The sequence below is a fragment of the Buteo buteo genome, chromosome 18 (genome assembly GCF_964188355.1).
Source record: "Buteo buteo chromosome 18, bButBut1.hap1.1, whole genome shotgun sequence".
NCBI classification, from domain to species: Eukaryota; Metazoa; Chordata; class Aves; order Accipitriformes; family Accipitridae; genus Buteo; species Buteo buteo.
Window position 1 is genome coordinate 647,895 of NC_134188.1, and position 20,156 is coordinate 668,050.

Below are 20,156 nucleotides of genomic sequence, written 5' to 3' on the forward strand. Positions count from 1 at the left end.
AAAACAAGCTCACTCTCTCAGAATTACTCATTAAGTAATGTTCTGAAAATCTATGCAAAAAATTATCTTGCTTTTCTGTTACACATAATCAAATGTGAAGTAAATGTCCTTCTGAGATTAACATCTCTTGGAGAATATAATATCAAAAATGTAGCTAAAGACTGCATTAAGCAATTTGAAATCCAGGAAGCCAATTTCATACTGTTCCATCACACACACACAAAACAAATTAAAAAAAAATATCGGAAAGCTATGAAAGCACTCTAAAATTATAATAATAAAAAAATGAGTCAATTCTCTTTTAGTTTATTTCTGCCTAGCTATATACAAGCATAAAAGATCTGGCAAAAGAAATTGTTTCTAACCATTAAAGGAAAGCAACTTCAATCTTGAAACATCCTTTGATATCTTCTTGATACCCTCTGCCTCTTTTAATGTCATCAACATGAACTGCCATAAAAAAATATATATATGGTCATTATGCTTAACTATTAGTGAGACGCAGTATGCATAGCAAGACTGTTTATACACAGAAACAATCCTCTTCCAGCACTTTACATTCATGAACACATCTTAAAAAAAGATAACTATTTTTATCTAAAATGCAGACTCAGTGCAGCATCCATTCTAGGCAGATCTCTTACTGTTACTACTTACAGGGCGTTTAATGGTTTTACAGGTATTTACGATTTCTTCCTAGATACTGAGTGCGCAGTCATAATGGTGTGATAAAGAAAGATGATTGCCACAACATAAGTAAGAAAACCAAGTCTCAGAAACAACACAAAAGACCTATTTACAAGGTAGAGAGAACTGATGTCTCAAGCCTGAATATTTCCCATCTCCTACTTGTTCTAGTGTCCGTCTGCAAACTGAGTGAATTTTATATGCTGTCTCGGGTTCTACACACTTTCAACACAACCCACCACCAAGCTGAACTGTTGTTATTCTGCAGATTTTAGGAAACAGATCATTAATATACTATAAAAGTGATACATTTTTAAAAACATCTCCCTTTCTCACACATTAAAAGCACTACTGAGGTATTTGTCTGGTGGAGAGAGAAGGAGAATTATGGGTTTTGTAAGGCTTGGGTAATTAGCCTATGTTTTGCATTTAAAACACAGTTACAAATAGATTTCATGGGAAAAATTTGTATGCTTTAGCAAAAAGTTAGTTGAAAAAAATATGAAACTGCCAAAAAGCACCTTTAGGACGGGATTCAGCTGCCTGGTGCCGTTTTAGGCACCATGGAGCATGCGGCCGGTGGGATATTCCATCTGCTCCTGTGGGTGGGTATGGATCTGCTGTCAGGCTGAGGTTACACCTGCCGGCCCTACCTGGGTCTTTGGGATACCCTAAGGAATCTAAAATGGTGCCTGTGGTCAGGCAGTTGAATTCCTCATACAAAGTCCTATTGTCTTAAACCACAATGGGCACAAGCCAAATTCCTGTGCTTGCATGCACTGGTGCCCTGCTGGCTTTTATGGGACTCTGCCCAAAGGGAAGAATTCCCCATTTTCAGATGTAAAGGCCAGGACAGAAACTGTATTTGCTCTCTTGAGCTACATATGCTTCCAAAGTTGAATCACGCTGTTCAAATGGCATCTGAGAGTGCAAACAGATTGGCTGCATGTCTTTCTTAAAAGCATGAAAACTCAGTCTCCCAAAATATCGTCTGTAAAAAGGGGTACACTAAGTTTTGGAGAAAATATGTCTCATTACAGCCACCTAGAGAATCCTAAAATAGGAAAAAAGCTACTCTTAGAAAAAAGTTCACATGTTTCAAAGATATGGATTCCACAACTTTCTCATGTGAAATCTTCCAGTAGTTAACTCTTTTCATAGTTAGAAATATCCTACTTATGTATAGTTTAGGTTTTCCTTGCTAAGACAAAAAATCGATTACTTCTGGTGAATACGTTAGCTGTCTCTTTACAACTGCCTTTTACACAACTATGAACTATATAACTATAGCTTTAAGGTATCTTTTCTTAGGTAGAACAAGCCCAGTTGAAATATTTCTAAAAGGTCACATTACCTTATTATCCATGATGCTGACCTCTAGCTCCCTGCAGGTTTTTTTTCTTTTTTTTTTACACCACTGTCAAACATGAGGTCCGAAGCTGACATAAAGTACTGCTTAGCTAGAGAAAAACAATGATTTCTCATGTGTTACACTCCTGCTAATACATTCTGAATGACTATGGCTTTCCTGCAACTATTTTTTTTTTTGCAACAGCTTCTTATGGCCGACTCTCTCTCTGAATATGTTCCTCCAAAACCTCCAACCTTTCCTACCAGCCATCTAAGTTTGTCACCACCTTCCTTTTTTAAAGTGCTGTTCTCTGCTGTTCTAATTCCTATTATTTCAAACTCACTTTTATCAGATCTGAGAGGCCTCCACCTTTACATTTTCAGCTTCTCCACTCCATTAAGACAGAGTAAAATCTAGTTATACTCTCTACCTGTTGAGGATGTAAAACCACATTGCGACAACTCCAACAAAATTTTCCTTTTTCTTTTTTTTTAAATGCTTTAGAACATGTTTAAGATGTCCAACCACCTCTTCTCCCAAACTGATTTGAGGTAGACCTCTCTTATGAAACCCTGTTTTTTCTTCCCTTAGAGGCTTTTGATGTATCTGCCTTCTCTTTCAGAAGATCATAAACATATTCTTGGTAATATAATGTTGCCTTCTCCTTTTCCCAGCCTTTCTTTCCTGAACAGCCTGTACCCTTCTATAACAACACTCCAATCCTTTGATTTATCCTACAAAGTCTCTGTCTTGCAAATTAAGTTATAGCTTTGTTTGTGTAGCAAGACATCGCGTTCCTTCTGTTTATTCCACATACTCTTAGAGATACCTAAACTGTCTGGCTATTTTCCCTGGCATCCAGCCTCTTGTTTCCTTTTATCTCCCAAATGAAAGATCCCATTTGTTTCCAAGATTTCAGGTCTTTTACCAGGTTACCACCCTTATAAACACAGGTGAAGGTTTCAACTCTTCCAGAAAATGAGAAAGGGATCGTTGTTTTGGTTTACGTTCTACTCTTCTTCAACAAACTTTGCTTTGCCATCGCTGTCTTAATGCTTTTGCCATGTAAATGTAAGGATCATGATTCAAACATCTGATTTTGTGTGTCTATAATCTTGGTGTTTATACGTGAGGTAGGGGGCTGATCTCCTATTAGAGCCAAAAGGGATCTAGTGTGGATTCAGGTGCCTGCGCATAGATGTCCAATGCCCTGTGAGATGTCACAGAGCATCTGGTCTAACCTCCAGAAAGGTACAGGTCATCTGTAAGACAAGTTCCTTGGGAAGGCAAGGCAAGACAAAAACTATCTGTTCACCTTTTGCAGGTCTCTTGGATAGCCTTGGGAACCTCAAACAGCACGAGGCACCTCTTCTTTGGTGTTTGCCCCCCTCAGTAGAGTGCTATTTAGCTCATAAGGAAGTCAAAACCCACATTCAAAGCTAAACTTTTCTCTAAGCTCCCATGACTGTGTTGAATAGATTTCCATTGCCTCTAAAGGGAGCTTAAGACACTCAGCAGTTCAAAGGTGTACACCTAAATTTAGATGTCTCTAATCTGGAGCTGAATCCCACTCCAGCACTGGGTTTGATCCGTTAGACCTGTGCCTTCCTAAAACCCCTACACTGAAAGATTGTGCCAGAAAAATCTCAAAAATGTAACAGCTGGGTATTCTGAAAGAATGTCAGTCTTTACTGGGAAGCACAGACACTTGAAAATAATCATGGAGGACGAAAACTAAATGGCTTTGAAAAACACCAAAAATTTACAGGATGTCATTCTACTCTTCATTAAAAAAAATTGCAAAAGAAAGCAGTGAACCTTAGTGCACCAATTTCCACCCTCTGATGTCAGAAAAATAAGCTTTAATAATTAAAAAACTCTGGGTAGAAGAAAGGAGAAGGAGTTTGTAGCATGTCAGTAAAATTAAGTGACGTGACTTCTGGAGAACTGACAAATGTAGGTAGGTAAAGGAAGCTTAACTGCTTGCTGTCCACTAAAAATATGAACTGTTGGGATTTAAGTTCTAGTAAAATGGGAAGTCTTCCTAGAATTCTGCATACTTCTAATGTAAGCTTCAAAAATAAAATTAAACAACAATTTAACTGTCAATAAAGCTAAGGGACCCTCTTCCCTCTATTAAAATACAAACCCCAAATATCTTCTCACCTGAATAACTTGGAGGTCTTGAGAAACTCAGACAAGGACCTGCTTGTCATGACCTGAAATTAAGGTTGAGCAAATACCAAAATTCGGTACGGGAAAATTTTTCCAGTAGTTCACTTGTGTTTGGCCCTGTCCTGTTGTTTTTGTTTTTGTTTTTTTTTTTCCTTTTTGATGAAAACAAACTAAAAAAAGAAAGAAAGAAAGACAGTTCAAGATTCTAGTTGACCTGGCATAGAAAAAGAGCCTGAGTCCAAGGGTCCCACAGCTGAGGTCAGTACTTGCCTGCTTTAAGAAAAGTGTTACAATTTATTTGCTTCCCTGGATCAATGTCTTTTCCTCTACTTCTCCCTTTGCTTGCATGTTCCTGTCTCTCTCTTTACTCACAACCTTCTTCTTCCCCCACTAAACCTTCACAAGAACAATTTTTCCACCAATAAATGTTTCACAAAAATTGAAAGATTTCTGCTGTTTCTCCCCTGCCCCTTTCTTTCACAAATTCCTCATGTTCTTCAATTATTCAATAAAAGGAATCTCTTTTTCTCAAGTCTTGGAAACTTGAGTGTTTACTAATGGTATTTAAGTACATAAATGGCAATACACTGAGTTATGTGGAAGGAAAGACTTAATAGTATGGAATGCCTGTTGTGGGCTGGCAAGAACAATTTACTGCTTGCAAAAAGTTCTGGCTGGGAGAAGTGCATGGCCTGTTACAATAGAACTAATGGAATTAGCTTGTAACAGATTTCATAAATTAGATTAATACAGAGAAAAAAAAAAAGATAATCCTTGTTCTTTGTAACAATGTAGGCTCCAAAACAAACACAGAAAAAATTCTAAACTGCAATGAGATACTATTGTACTGTGTGATTTCACATTTTTGCATCATTGCTAATGAGTAATTGATCAGTACAAGCATATTTAAAATCACATGAAAATAATAGAAAGCTGAGGAAATCTTCCTCTATTATCCTAAATTAATAAAAAATTAATACAATTAATGTTTTAATTAAGATTATTCTAAATAATTGCACTAAATTTCTTTCCTACGCATGTAAATCTCCATCTTAGTGAAAATTTCATAATCCTTTAAATTTTCGTGCTACTAGTAAGAAAAGCTGTCTTTAATAAAAAAATAAAAGATGCTGAGACATAGGAATATTATGGCACCTTTTACCTAGTACTGACTGAGTAAATCTGGTTAAAATTTTCTATATTGCTTTTTCTTTCCTCATTCAAGAAAATGAGCCATCTCTCCAGGTGAGCCAATTCAGCTTCACTGATTTGGGTAAAGTTAAACTGATTAGCACCTGCTGCAGATGTTTGTATCTGTACCCATTGATGTTAGAAGGTGAAATCAATTAGTATTTTCTAAATGCTTCAACTTTCTCCTAGTTTTCAAGATGCCTTTAACCTTTGTTTTTCTGTTTGTAGCGGTTCATGAAATAAAACAAGAGATACACCCTAGTGATTTTTGCACAAACTGCAGAGAGAAGGGAAAGATTTAGCTGAACTGCAAATGGTCAGCTGCTGGGCATGCGTCGGTAGGTGTTCTGAGGAGAACGGTGTAACATGGGGGTGGAAATGGCAAGATCCCAAGGAGAACCTAATTCGGTGTGACACTGTGAGCAGATTAAAGGAAGGCCCAATCATGCTGTTACCATATAACCTCAATACGTGATGCGGGTTTCACAGAATGTTTAGTTTTCCCCCTATACCTCTCTCTCCCTGCTACAGTACTTACTGCTGAGAAACATTTTGCAGCTAGCTACGTGCTAGGAATAAAATATACTAGCATACACTCAGAACGTTGCAAAGACCCAGACCCCACTGTCCTGAATCAGAGATAAAATTCTATTTACTTCATTTTCATCTGAGTAATACCACAGAGATTTTATCTGAACATTAGTTTAATTGGGAATTATAAGCATTGGCAAGACCCACAGGAGACTGCTAATGGGTTATCATATGTAAAATGCCAGAAAGCGTAAAGCACATTGACAGTGCCATGTTGCTTTCACCCCCGAAAAGAAGAAATGTCACAGTGATACACATAAAAAGACAAAGGAAATACTGTTAATCATAGAGGTGTTTGCTTGTTAAACAGTTAAAGATTACACTCAGAACTTGGCTTCTCCAGACCTACCAAGGAAATGTATGGGGAAAAGACCACTCTCCGCCGGGAAGTGAGCGTCAAATACCTCTGAAAGTCAGTCTTGTCTACACTTCCAACCTGTAGTGACGCAGTGCCACCTCGGTAGTGCCGACAGCACGCACGAGGGGTACAAATACTCCAGGGACAGGTAGATGAGCTCACACTAACAATTCCAACGCAACCTAACGGCATGGCCTTTGCCGTACGTCCTTGCGGGCTCTCAGGGTGTCTCTGCACGAGGGTGCCTCTGCTCACCCAATTCTCTGGCCTGGCCTTGGTGGGGCTGTGCGAGTAAGGGTCTACGTGTGCGCACACATCCACGTGCGTGCATTCTCGAACGGCTGGCTCAGCCTCCCGAAGCAGCTGCTTGTGGCATTTGACCTGTATCTGAATCGACACGAGTCGATCTCACGGGTTCGATCAGCAGCACCTCTTCGCAGAGCCACGCAGAGACCCGTTACAGCCCGCCCGCCCCGCTCGGCGCCACCAGGCCGGTTCCGAGCGGCTCCCCAAGGCACCACGTTTCTGCCGAAATCTTAACAGCAGCTACTTCGGGGCCGTTCCCGCGGCAGCCCGGTGCGGCGGCGCGGGGCCGCGGCAGTCCCAGAGCAGAATCCCCCGCGCCCCCACCGCTCGGCCCCAGGCGGAGCCGCGGCATCGCCGCTTCCTCCGGCTCCGCTGCCCGGCCAGGTCCGGGGCCGGCCCCGGCGGCCGCCACCGACAGCGGCCGCAGCCGGCGGCTCCTCGGCGTCTGCCCTGCCGGCCCCGCCGGGCGCTCCGCGGCTCGGGGTGCGCTGCGGTCTCTCTTCCCGGCAGGCGGGACCGGCTCGGCCCGACGGACGCTCTCGCCCTCGGAGCGTTTCGCCCGCCCGCCCCGGGCGTCCGGGGTCCGCGGCCAGGGGCTGCCGGCGGCCGCGCTGCCTGCGCCCTCCGCCGGGGCTCGGCCGCGGCCGGCGGCTCTTCCCGGGGCTGCCCCGGCCCTGCTCCCCCGGCACCCGAAGGTGGAAGCTGTTCACCCAGCGGGAGTCGGCCTCTCCGGGGGGGCTGCAGGCAGGGATGGGGCCGCGGGGGATGCTCGCCCGGGCCGGGGGCAGCACGGAGGGGGGCCACGGCGGGCTCTGCATACGGTGGCAGGTGCCCCCCCCCCCAAGCTCCGTGCCTGCACCGTGTCCAGAAACCCCAGCACGGGGCCGAGTCCCAACAGGTCTCAAAAAAAAAAAAAAAGAAAAGAAAGAAAAGGAAGAGAGCTGGCTATCTCGGTCTCCGCACGTTGCGCCTTCTCCTTACCGTTTCTACGCTCGTGCATTTACGCTCTGTCCTAATTTCTTAGGGAAAGGGAAAGTCAAGTGAGGAAATGGTGTCTAGCTCCATCCCTCCCGCTCCTCTGCCGCGAATCCCGGCCGCGGCTCGGCCCCGCACGGCCTCCCGCTAACGTCCAGGCCGGCCCGACCGAGCCGCGGCTGGGGCAGCGGAAGGGCCGGGACCGAGCCCGCCGGACGGGGCGCGGGGGGGGACGCAGCCCCAGCGCCGGGCTCGGCGGCCCGGTCAGAGCGTTGGCCGCGCCCCGGGGAGGAGCAGCGCCAAAGGCACCGACCCCAAACCTCGGCTCCGGGCTCGAGGGGCACCCCGAGCGGCCCCCGCGGAGGTGGGCTGGCAGACACCCCCCCCCGCTGCGATCGCCCGGAGCGGTTTCGGCCCTTCCCAGCCGCGGAGAGATGCCATAGCAAAACTTTCCCCGCAGCGCACCGCCGCTCGCCGGCGGACCTGCCCGGCAGCGGCACCGGGCACCGCACCCCGGACCCCAACTCCGGCTGCAGGGGGGTATCTCCCCGCTCCCCCCTGCCCCCCTCACCCCGGCAGACGTCCGGGTGAACCCCGCACGGAGACACCCCCCCCCCTCCCCGGCCAAGGGGCCGGGCCGGCCCCGCGGGGGCGCGGAGCCCCCCGCGGTAGCGCGGCGCGGAGGCGCAGTGCGCGGCGCGGCCGCAGGGGGGCGCGGGCGGCGGCGGCGGCGCGCAGGGGGGCGCCGGGCGAGCGGAGCGGAGCGGAGCGGGGCGGCCGCCGGGGAGGGAGCGCGGCGGCGAGGACGGAGAGGCCGGCGCTCGCCCCTCCGCGCTCTGGCTGCCTCTGCTCTGGGGTCGGTCGGTCTGTCTTTTTCGTCCTTCCCTCCCTCCCTCCCCGCGCTGCGCAGCCTGCGCTCCGGAGGGAGCCGTCGCATCGGAAGGAGCCGTGACTTTTTACAGCCGGCATGAGGCTCCCCGTGGGAATAAGGAGATGCCGCACTGAGCAGCCTGGGAAGAACCTGCCTCTCATCTGTTGCACCGGAGCCCGGCGGCTGGCGCGGTCCCCCCGGCTGGAGGTGGTGGGGGGCGCCCGCTAACTCGTGGGCGGGCATCCGAGAGCGGCTGCACGTGTGGCAAGCATGGCGAGAATAAAGTAAAAAATGGGGGAAAGCGGCTGAGGCGGACGAGAGCCAGTGAAACAGACACCTCGTGCAGGGATTTAATTTACAAAAGGGTTTCAAAAGGTTGCTTCCGAGAGAAAATGTGACCCGTTAAAGCTGCTGGGGGAAGATGCCGGCTGTCAGCGCACGCACCTAAACCAAGTAAGTTCTCGTCAACTTCGATGCATTCTCTTTCTGAATCTTTGCCTTCCTGTCCCTCTACACAAAAGAAAGTCCCTAGGACGGTCTGAGGCAACTTTTGCGCCGACACAAGCGTCAAGCGACATCGCGCACCTCCTCGGTCGCAGCCCGGAGGAGCGCCGAGATCCCGTTCCTTCCCTTGCGCGGAACAAACGTGGTTTTGTTGGTTTTTTCCCTGGCAGCCGTGGGAAGCGGCATCCCTCGGCGGCCGGGCGAGGTGGGACACCTGCAGGAGAGCGGAGGGGCCGGGGGCGGCACCGCCGCGGGGGAGAAAGCCCCGCATCTGCCGGCCGCTGCGGGCGAGAGGGGGGGCGGCCGCCGCTGGGCTGGGAGCCCCCCCCGGCCCCCGCGGCCGCGACGGGGCCGTGCCGGCACTTCGCATCTCTCGCACGGGGGCTGCCCGCTCTCCGCTCGCCCCCCCGCCCCGCCGCTGCTTCCCACCCCCCCCCCCCCCGGTACCCCGGGCGTCCCCGCTGCGGTCGCCCCCGGCGCCGAGGGGCCGGGGCTCCCCGCCGGTGCAGCCCGCAGGGACCCTCCGGGAAGGCTGGGGTCCTGCCGGGAGGGCTCCGGGGGGGCACCTGGAGGACGGCGACCCGCAGGTATATCGGGGGGGGGGAGCGGAGCAGGGTGGAACGAGCCGGGGGGGGCTCGCAGGGCGCACAGAGCGGCTGGTGGGGTTCACCCCTGCCTGGGGTTTGCCCTGGCGAGGTGCGGGCTCTTGCGGCGATGGGGCAGCAGCCGCGGCCCCGTGGGAAGGGGGCGCCGAGCTCTGGAGGCTTCGAGGCTGGCAGAACATCCCACTCGGCAAAGGGGCAGAAGCGTGCGCTTGGCTGCAGTTGGCAAAACCCGCGGCCTCTTAATCTAATATTTCCCCGTTTTTCCAAGAAAACGTCATTTGTGCGGTTTTGTTTCACTGGACTCAGTTGAGTGATTCCCTGTTAGCATGGCAACCAAAACTTCTATTTCTCTAAGTGCTCCTTGTAAGTGAGATGGCTCTTCCAAGGCTAAAACGCCTTTTAGGTGGAAGTAAGCATTTTCCAGTCTGTGCCTTTTCTTCCAGAGAAGGGTGCTTCTCAAAAAAAACGAATGAAAAATGATGAAACAGACATTGCACCTTGGTTTCCTCTGAGAAAGAAATACTTCTTTTAGTAAGAGTCCCTGCACATATAGGTTTCCTATAGAATACAGTATAGACAGAATGGGAAATAGTTTAAGTCCTACACACTAAACTCAATGCCAACATTGCAGCACCTTTGAATCCAATCTACTTAAAATTTCAAATTTAATTGTACTGCAGTGGCATGGCACGTTTCAGTGTTTACATTACTTTCTGCAAAGCCCAGACCTGGATAGCTTAGCAGGGTTACCTACGCAAACATACAGATTTTCCCATAATTTAACCTCAGTTCACATAAGAAAGAGTTCTATGTGCAGTCAGAGAAGCCAGGCACCAGTGAGACTGCTTTAGAACTGTCTTAGAATAGCAGAAATTTTGGACTTACAGAAGATCTGAGTTTACACCCCTTTTTCAGGCAAGACTCAGAAATAGGCTTTGTCCTTTAATATCAAAACAGCTGAAACTCTTGTGGCACAGTTTGGTTTTCCTTTGGTGTTGCTTCCTATACTGAAAAACCTTGGGTTTGCTCGCAGAAGGATGGGGTTCTTTGCTATAGTTTTTCTTCTTTTTCTTCTGTTGTTCAGACTTTGGAACAGATGAGACTATATTTGGAAACAGCAAAACAAAAATATGTCTGTCTTTTAAATTCAACTTCAGCCACTTATTCTGACTCTATACATAGTAGTCACTGCCCTTAAAATAGCTCCAGAAAGAAATTCCATTTCTTCTTATCTCATCTTATTTAGAGCCAAATACTGCTAGCTGAAATTTAAGTCAGTTGAGGTCACTACAGATCTGGTATGATTTTGCTTATCTGAGTATGTCTGCTGAAAATATTGGGTCCTGAGCAATGTGGCCCACTCTTGGTGAAAGTGGATTTGCATTGCTCCAGTGTGGAGAGCCTACCAAGTGTATGTTGAAGGACACATGTAGAGAAAACTATTAAAGGTTTAGCTTTCACCTTTGTACGTATGTGTATATTGCCTCGCTTAAATGACAAGTAAAAATGAGCATAACTGCTTCTCCAAACACCTGAGACCTGTCTCCATGCCAGTACGCTGTTTAATCTGTCAGCTTTTTCTGGGACATGATTCATTGGAGTGAGGTGGCAAAATCAACAGGGAAAAGGCTGTGTAGCATCTCTGCCTGCCTCCGGTGATTCTGCTAATCAGTGCTAAAAGGGACTGAATTCCTTTTGAAAATGATGACTAAGTCGGCATGGCTTGTCTTACTGAAAGCCAACGTAGAAGCAGGAAGAAAAGACTCTGTTATAACCTGTTTCAAGAAAAAGCAGACAAGAATAGAGGAAGCATTGTTCTGTTCAGATGCTTAATGGCTTTATGTCAGATTTACCATTACCTTTTCTGTTCAGATTCAAGTTGCATCGGGTTATATTCTGGTTACTTTATCAAATATAATATTATAAATTACTGAAAGCAGGTTGAAGAGAAAACTTTGTGTATAAATCAATCTTCCATCACTGTGTTTTGTGACAAACAATATTTGAGAAACTGTCCCTGAATCTGTTGAGGAAGATAAACCAGACTTGCCCTTACTTTACTACACTGACGCTACTTTAAGTAGTGTAGCATAGCGTTAGTGTAACACCAGTAACAACTGTGCCAGGATCCTCATGTCCACTGTGATTTGTTGCTGCAAAACAAACTCACCTGTCTAAATACTTATTAATTATTATAGTTTTATATAGTGAACACAGAGGAAGGCTGAGCAAATGAAATCTTTTTTTGTAACAGATATTCATGCAGAAATCCTTCATAGGTCCATTAGCTTTCAGTCGAATGGAATTTGAAACTGTTGAAAGAGGAGCATCTGGAAATAAGATGTAAATGCTTTGCACAGTGAAGTTTTCAAAGAAATTAAAGGCTTTTAGTGTGCCACAGACCAAAGCAAGAAATAAATTAAAATTATTTATTATAGCAGGTTTTTCTTAGAGTTGTGGGTTGTTTTTTTTTCTCCCTTCAGACTGTTTTGGTTTAAAATCTCAAAGTACTTCTTCCACTCTTACAACCACTTACTGCTAATTTAGATAGCAACTGGTGTGAGGCAAAAACTGAAACAAACCTTGGGTAAAGCCTACCTTTTTTTTTTTACAGTTAAGCTATTTTTCAGCAAATGTGGGCTGAAGTGGAACAGCAAAACTTCCTTAAATTTGAGTGAATTTTACATACATCTAAGAGTATGAACCACTGAAACCTAACCTCTGAAGTCTATGGCAGCTTCTGCCATTTCTTGGACACTGAGCCTGTGCTCAGTACGCTCATCTGAAAAGCTTCTCACATACCTGTGCATGTCAGATGAACCACCTGAATGTTACGATAATAATATTATCAGGTATATTATGCAATGGGTAGAGAGGGGAGCAGTAGATCAAGAAGGATTTTTCACTGGGCTTTCCTGTGACAGACGTTACGGGATTATTCTGGATATCATTGAGCACTTCTGAGGAGCGAGCAGCCTTTCCCCAGGAGGCAAAGGCCCCCGTCCCACTGCCGGTGCATGGACGGTCGGCGAGCAGCCAAGCCCTGTGGTGGTACCCCTAAGCTCTTCCAGTCCTTGCTCAGCATGTGCTGCTTTTCCATGACATCCAAGGGTTTTTTTGAATTTTTTTTAAAGTGATTCTTTCCAATACCAGTTTTAAGGGGCAAAAATATATCCTTCCGTGGCTCAGAGAATTGTAAAGCTTATGCCACCTGCATTCACACCTAAGACCAGGCTGGAAAACAGAACCCGGGGTCGTTACGTCCTCGTGCCAGCTAGTCAGGCGAAGCGCAGTTCAGCTGGCTTACAGCTGCCGCTCTGGGAGGACAGCAGTCTCCTACGGGTCTGGTAGCCTTTGGTGGCTACATCAGGTACCCTGAACTGACAGGAGGTACCTACTCCTCAGCTGTCGAGGTGAACCTGTAGTGTGTCTCTGCTGGAAAGAGAAAGGTGGAAGCAAAGATTGGACCATCCTCTGTGCCCGTCTCTGCCAACTACGCAGCAAGACCCAGGACAGAAACCTTCCTTCTTAAGCTACGTTAGCTGAATCCCAGCTGTGCAGAGCAGGCTGTGGTAGTACAGCAAAAGGTTAAATAAGCACAGAGGTCAGTAGATCCAGGACAAATGGTTGCTATAATCAGGCTAAAGTGCATGTTTAAAAAAACCCCAAACAAACCAAAACATGCGTACACATGCACGCGCTCCAGGCTACTGTACTAACTTTGAAACAATCTGTGAATAGCGTGAACTCACAACTGCCTCTTGGATGTACGCTTCTGGGAGTTTGCCAGCTGCCACCTCTGAGATCCATTTTTCTTACACAAGATTCTTCAAAACACAGAGTTCTATGCAAACTGTCAATAACTACCTGAAATATTTGTCACTTTTCAACTCAGGTGTCTGGTTCTCATGTCCGTCAGAGAGAGGCAGTGGCTGCAAAGAGCCAACAGTTTTCTCGGTGAAGGCCAAGTAGTGGGGATGATTATTAACCCAGGTCAGAGAGTAGGAGAGGAGCATTAATACAACTCTCCATCTAGCCCAAAATGGATGGTGAGAAGTTGGCCTGGCCCGAGAGCTTTGCTGCTCCTTATGACGGAGATCTGAGCATTCTGCTGGTAAGGACCTTCCTGCAGTAGACTCCATGTGGGATCGACTGAGAATTCGAATTTCTCAGTTTAACCATCATTTAATCAAAGTACCCGCTCACATCAGAGGAGGTTAGCAGTCCTAGGAGAATCAGTGCAGTCCTGTGTTCCTTAGATTAACAGACACGCTTTGCCTGTGTTCCTTCTGTGTTGCCGTGAATCAGGGGAAGAGTACTAACGGATTCTATTTTGAAGATGAAATCTGTAATATTCCCTAGCATACAGATGTCTTTAGCAGATTAGCAGTTTGGTGTCAGACCTGAGAGTACTGGACGAAGAAGAGAGAGCCAAATTTACTCCCAATGAAAATTCCATTGTCTTCTGTATTTATTTTTTTTCTTCTAAAATTTGATATGCTTTAAATTTAGTTTGTCTTTGCTAATAAATATTTTATTTCATGCATTGATTTGCTACTATCATTTCCATTATAAAAAGTGGAACAGGCCATTTTATTTTTTGAGCAGAGGAAAGAACAGTAGGATTGTAGCAGAAGATACAGGGTCATATTGTGTCTGATTTAAGATTACCCCCAGTACATCTGTATATAGTAATTTATGTCAAAAACATTTTTGCTGACAAATCTTGAAAAGCTCTAAAAAAGGATTTTTGTACCAAAGGTCAGATTTTTTTTTTCACCTAGCCACCACAAATTAGATTGCCAGTTGTAAACCAACCATCTATGTTCCTTGTGTAGTTACTGGAGGGACAGAAACCTTCAGTGCACAAACTAATCGGTCTAGTTCATACCCCTGACAGAGAGTGGGAGGAATCAGGTATTTATTGTTGCTGATTGTTGTTGGATTTCACACAGCTAAAGTAAGGCAAGATGAATCTCACCCTAGTGGCATCAACAAATAAACAAACATACTCAGAGGGGACAGAATCTAGACGTCTGTTTTCTTCCAAGGTGTCTCAAGGCCCTGTTGACCTTCATGGTATTGATGCAGACAGCATAACAGTAACCAGATGACTACAACATAACTCAAATATCCTCGTCTGTTCTCAGAATTTTTCGGAGTTTGTGATCGGATTGGGTAGCTGAAATACAGCTTGTGGCTGTGCCAAGGGAAACAGGAGTGTCAACCGGACCCCATTAAAAGAGGAACACACAGTTCTGGGCGCTCATGTCCCGCCTCCCGCGATGCCTCTCTTCTGGAGAGGACGTGCTGTATCTGCGGAGCAGGGGAAGGCAAGCACAGATTCTCTTCAAACGCTCTCAACGTTGCCATCTCCACAATGTGCCTTAGTCTACTGAATACATAATTACAACATAAATTATCTTTCAGTGATGACATAGGTGTTTTAATCTCTGTTCATGTGGAAATGTTCGTTATTATCAAAACACTTCAAAACAAATCCTTCTGCTACGCTTCAGCGCTGGCTGCTACATACATCCTGCCTATCTTCCACTGGAAAATAACTAAAAGATCCCATTTGTGTTTTGCTTATACTGACAACATTTTGGGTTAGATTGGGAGAGATGTTTGCCTTTCATTTTTGATGGTAATCACTTAAAGTGATTAGAGCTGCAGTCAATCCCTTGAACTTGTTTATGCTGGCATGGTGTTTGTTTTTCAGATTTGTTGTGTTCCGAAACATGTTTGTACCTGCAATGCCGTCAGTTTCAAAAACATACGCTTTCCCTATGATGGCTTTAACTATCTAGCAGATACCCTACAGAAGGAATTTTGGCCATGAATAAAACCAAAACCAAGTTGCCTACAGAACAGTTGTCTAATCTGCCTCTTAGCTACAAAACTGTCATTCTAAAGGCAGTAGCTGCTTGTTTTTGAATTCATCTAGACATCCTAACGTCAGACTTGAGAGACAAAGCTAGTCTTTATAGCTTTTAGAAGGAACCTAGTAACTTTGTAGCGTGATTCATGTGACCTGTCTTGAAGGAAATTAATTGTCCTGTGCAGGGGGTGCATTTCTTCCCATTTGTAATAAAGAAAGATTGGGATGACAAACCAGCCTTGGACGTCAGTGGTTTGGATTCCTAGGTTAGCGAACACGAACCTCACCTTTATTTTTCAAATGTTTTAAATCGAAGTACATCATTGTGCCACATAATGATTAATAAAGCTTCCTAACTCTAATATGAAGATTATGCTATACTAATTTTTTTAAAAAGCTAATTAGGAATGTGGCACCTATGGCACAGAGATCACATGTTGCAAATTGATGGCATAGGTAGGTATTTCTGCTAAGTTCTGGGCTGTGACTACTCTTGTATTTTCTTGTAAAAGGCATCAGGCTTAGTACAGAGCAAATGCAAAATAATATTTTGGTCTGCCTGCTTACATAAAGATATTTTATTCATGATTGTTTAACTTAGTGATACTAACTTCGAGCATATTTGTTTATGCACTGAGGGCAGTTGTACCAAATACTGACCTGATTTGAGATGATTACATTTATTGCTGTAGTGTCTTTGCATAGAACTAAACTTCCATATAGCTTTTTTCCCCCTGCTTTTTTTTTTTTGATTGGAGATTTGCTTCTTCCACAATACTTAAAACAAGCACACTGAGCAAGGGTTTGAATCTCCCTTCTTTTGAGTGTGACTTTGTCCACGGGGGAGGAAGCAGGGGATGCTCCGTGAGCTGGGTTGCGTTTCAGCGGTCGGGCACTAGTCCAGCCTCAGAGCTGCACTGACTTACTGAACTAACCGACAGCACAACGCTGGATTTTGTAGGGATGGGTTAGGATAAAAGAAGGATTTCTTACTCATCCCTAGCGTGCTTCCTCTTCACTCACTTCCTAGAAACCACCCTCATTTTGCTACTGCTTCTACTGGCTTTAGGCCAGGTGGGAGCTTTCTGCCATCTGAAAAATTCCTTTGGGTTAACTGCAGACAGGATGTAGCTTTTTAGATCTTTATAATTTAAAAAAAAAAACAACCAAAAACCAGCACGTAGGATAGGATCTGGATGCAGGCCTTCAATCCGTTCTGTCGTTTTATTTTGTTAAAGGAGCATTACTCTCGTAGCAGGCTATTTCCCTGCGGAGCGCCTTCAGCGAAGCACCACCCTGTCCTACCCGCGTCTTCTCACCGAGGCGCTCTCGCGCGCTCGCCCTCGTCTCTTGTGAAGGTCGCGTTTCCCCCTCGCTTGCTCAGTGCGCGAAGCCCAGATCGGCAGGCGAGCGCTCGCTGGCGCTGAGGAGGATGTCGTTTGGCTTCGGCGTTAGGAAGCAGCGGAGCGTCTGGGGAGAGCCAGCCGCCGAACCCCGCGGAGAGGCTCCGGGCAGCGGCCCCGCGCGTGGGTCGCGGGTCCGTCCGCCGCCGCGCGTCCGCCGCGCTCCTCGGCTGGTCCGCCCGCGAAGCGCCCGGCGGTCTGCAGGCCGCTGCTGGCAGCACCCAGGAAACGAGGAGCTTAGCGCTGTGGATCTTGCACTACCCAAACCCACGTTTTAGGGTCCTTATTTTCAGGAAGAATCATTGCGGATTAATATTTCTCCTCAGTGATAATAGAGAAACAGGCTTCTCCCACGACCCAGGCTTTGCTGACTTTGGGCAAGGTAGCAAGGGCATGAGTGGGACGTTGAGGAGGAGAGAAATAAGTTGACGTTTCAAAACAAAAATGGAGGAAAGAGTAGGTGTTTTTATTTCAAAGCAGTCAAATAAAGGACAGTGAAGACCATGACTCTGTTCAGAGGCACTAGAGCATTCAAATAAGTCAGCTGATGCTCATATCTGCATGATATTCCCATTGACAGTTAGATTCTAGACACCTTTCAAGGACTGATTTCCTTCTGGAAACATAGTAGTTTGGTAGAAAAGTATACTGGGGCAAATGTTTACTGTTATTTTAACACTCTTTACTTAAACCCTTTGCTGAAAAACAAAGCCTACTATAAAAATTACCTAAAACACTCAACGACTCATAATAGCAAAGCTTTATGGTCAGCACATGTTGGAATTCATTTTGAAGAAATTCATTTTGTGTTTTGTAATTTAACCTTAATTCAAGGAAGTATTCAAACACAAAGAAGTCTTGGTGTTCTACTGAAAGCAGTGCTTCGGAGGATGCTTCTTGTTAAGCATCAACTTCAGTCCTCTCCTCAGTATGACATATTTGCCTGAATCCAGGTTTAAGGAGTATAATTTGAAAGTTCAGGTGAACATTTTATATATGATAACAAAGAAAAACACCAATACTACACAAATTCCTGTAGAGAATCCAGCATCACTTTAGCAATTTCACATGTGCTAGAATTCTATTAAAGACGTTTCTACTATGCATGTTTGCATTCTCCTTTAGAAGTGTTACTTTGGTTCACAGAGATGCAACTCATTATTTGATTTTTTTCCCTATTCCTTTATCATAGCTGTCTGAGAAAATTCCTTTTATTACATACTTTTATTATATAGGTAGCTGCCATTTAACAAGCCCATTTTATAGCCAAAGATGCCATATTCAAAAACACTTTCAGCAGCTTTTCCATATCTTAAAGCTTCCTAAAATCCCACAAACTGCCTACTTTTCGATTTACTTGTGTACTTATTTGTTTTAGATTGCAACTGTATGTGCTCTTTGGGCTTAGAGAAATACGATGATCACAAGTGAATTTAAAATGATGGTAATGGTCAAAGTAATTTGAAATTCTAGCACCCTGATGTGAAATTTTATAAAATACAAGATGAAACAATTGTGCCTTCTCATCAATCATGCATGCATTGGTTCAGATGCAAGATGTAATTTTGAAAATTTGCCCCCTTGGTTCCAAGAGAATTGTAATGCTCTGGCAGCTTCTTGTTTCTTCTCAATATTTTAGCAGTTTATGAAAAATATATTGTGTCTACTTCTCCACTCCGATGCAGTCAATGCAGTTACAAGTTGTGGAGAATCTAGTCCAAAATCTTGCTGCTGTTGAGTATTTTAGGAAAATATGTAGGCCTAAACCATTAATCTATTTGCCGTCATTGCCATGGTTGCAACCTGCATCTGCCTCTGCCCTGTATAATGTTGGGATGGCTCTCGAATCATTTTCTCCATTCTCTATCTAAATAGTTTTTTGTGCTGCAGATACAGACTCATATACTGAACCTTTTCATGTAAGAAAGCAGTGAATCTTTGATTTAAGTGTACTGCTGTAGTTGTCAAGGACTAAAATCTCACTGCATCTGGTTATAAGAATTACTGCATCTTTCCATTGCTGAGAAACTGGCTTTAAGAATGAAAATTAAGTAGGCAATGACACATGTAACAAACCTCTTTTTTAATAGTTTGTAAAACATTCAGGAACCTTTCTGAATAGTTTTTTTATAGAATTGCCAGAAACCTGATTGCCATTTCAAGATTATAGCACATCAAAGCAAAAAAAAATCAGTCTTGGAAGTCTCTGTTATAAGCAGAACTCTAGTGTGCTATTACATATTCAATATGTTCAAGCTGTTACTCAAACTTCCAGTAGATCACATATATTTAATTGAACATAAGGTAACATGGTTTTGTTTCAACGTTTTGTCTACTTGCGTCAACTGTGAAACCAGGTATTGTGTTATGCAGGAATCATCAACATTTTTGTTCAGTTTCCTCAACTTTGCTTAATTTCTTGTAACATCTCAATAACTCTTCCAAGTAATAGCTCAAAACACTGCAGTGGACCTAATTTCCAACATGGGCATTCCACTACAACGTTTTATAGGAAAAGTAAATAATTCTGTTCACATTTTGACAATTTTGAAGGAAATAGTAGTGTCCACATCCATAATCTGAAAGATTTACAGATGTATGGATCCCTAAGTTGTATTCTGTGCCAAAATATGGTTGTAGATACTTACATTTTTGTGTGTATATACGTATAACACAGAGGTCTTTATATACACACATAACAGAAGAACACATATTTATACTTGCGTATGTAGAGATACTTATGTGCCCTATGTGACTGAGACACATTAAAGGTTAATTTTTTCTCTGGGGAAGCTATCCAGAGGTCAGGAATACAGCACATTAAAGTGTCTCTCTTGTGTGTGTACACACAGAGTTATCTGCATCTCGTGGGCTGGGAGTATTTGCCCCTCTCTCTGCACTTGCGTGTGTGATTTAAATGCCAAGTGCTTGAGTCCAGTTCTTGGCCAAGTATGGCTTCTTTACCACCCCCAGCAACTAAGAGCTATGAATTTAACTGTAATGGCAACCTACCAGGACACGGAAAATTTGTAGCTGTCCGGAGGCAGTTCCCTTCTTCACGAGTTCAGAGGCTCCCAGGAGGTGGAGGCTGTGAACAGCCAGCAGCTTCTGGGCATGGAGCTGACAGCCCCGACACTGCGCGAGCTTCGACGCTGCTCCCACTAAGGCATTTTTTTCTTAAGTCTAGTAGCAAATACAGATTGACTAGGACTGAGCCAGTGTCTTTTACTTTGTTTATTATCCAGAAGGAATTTTTTT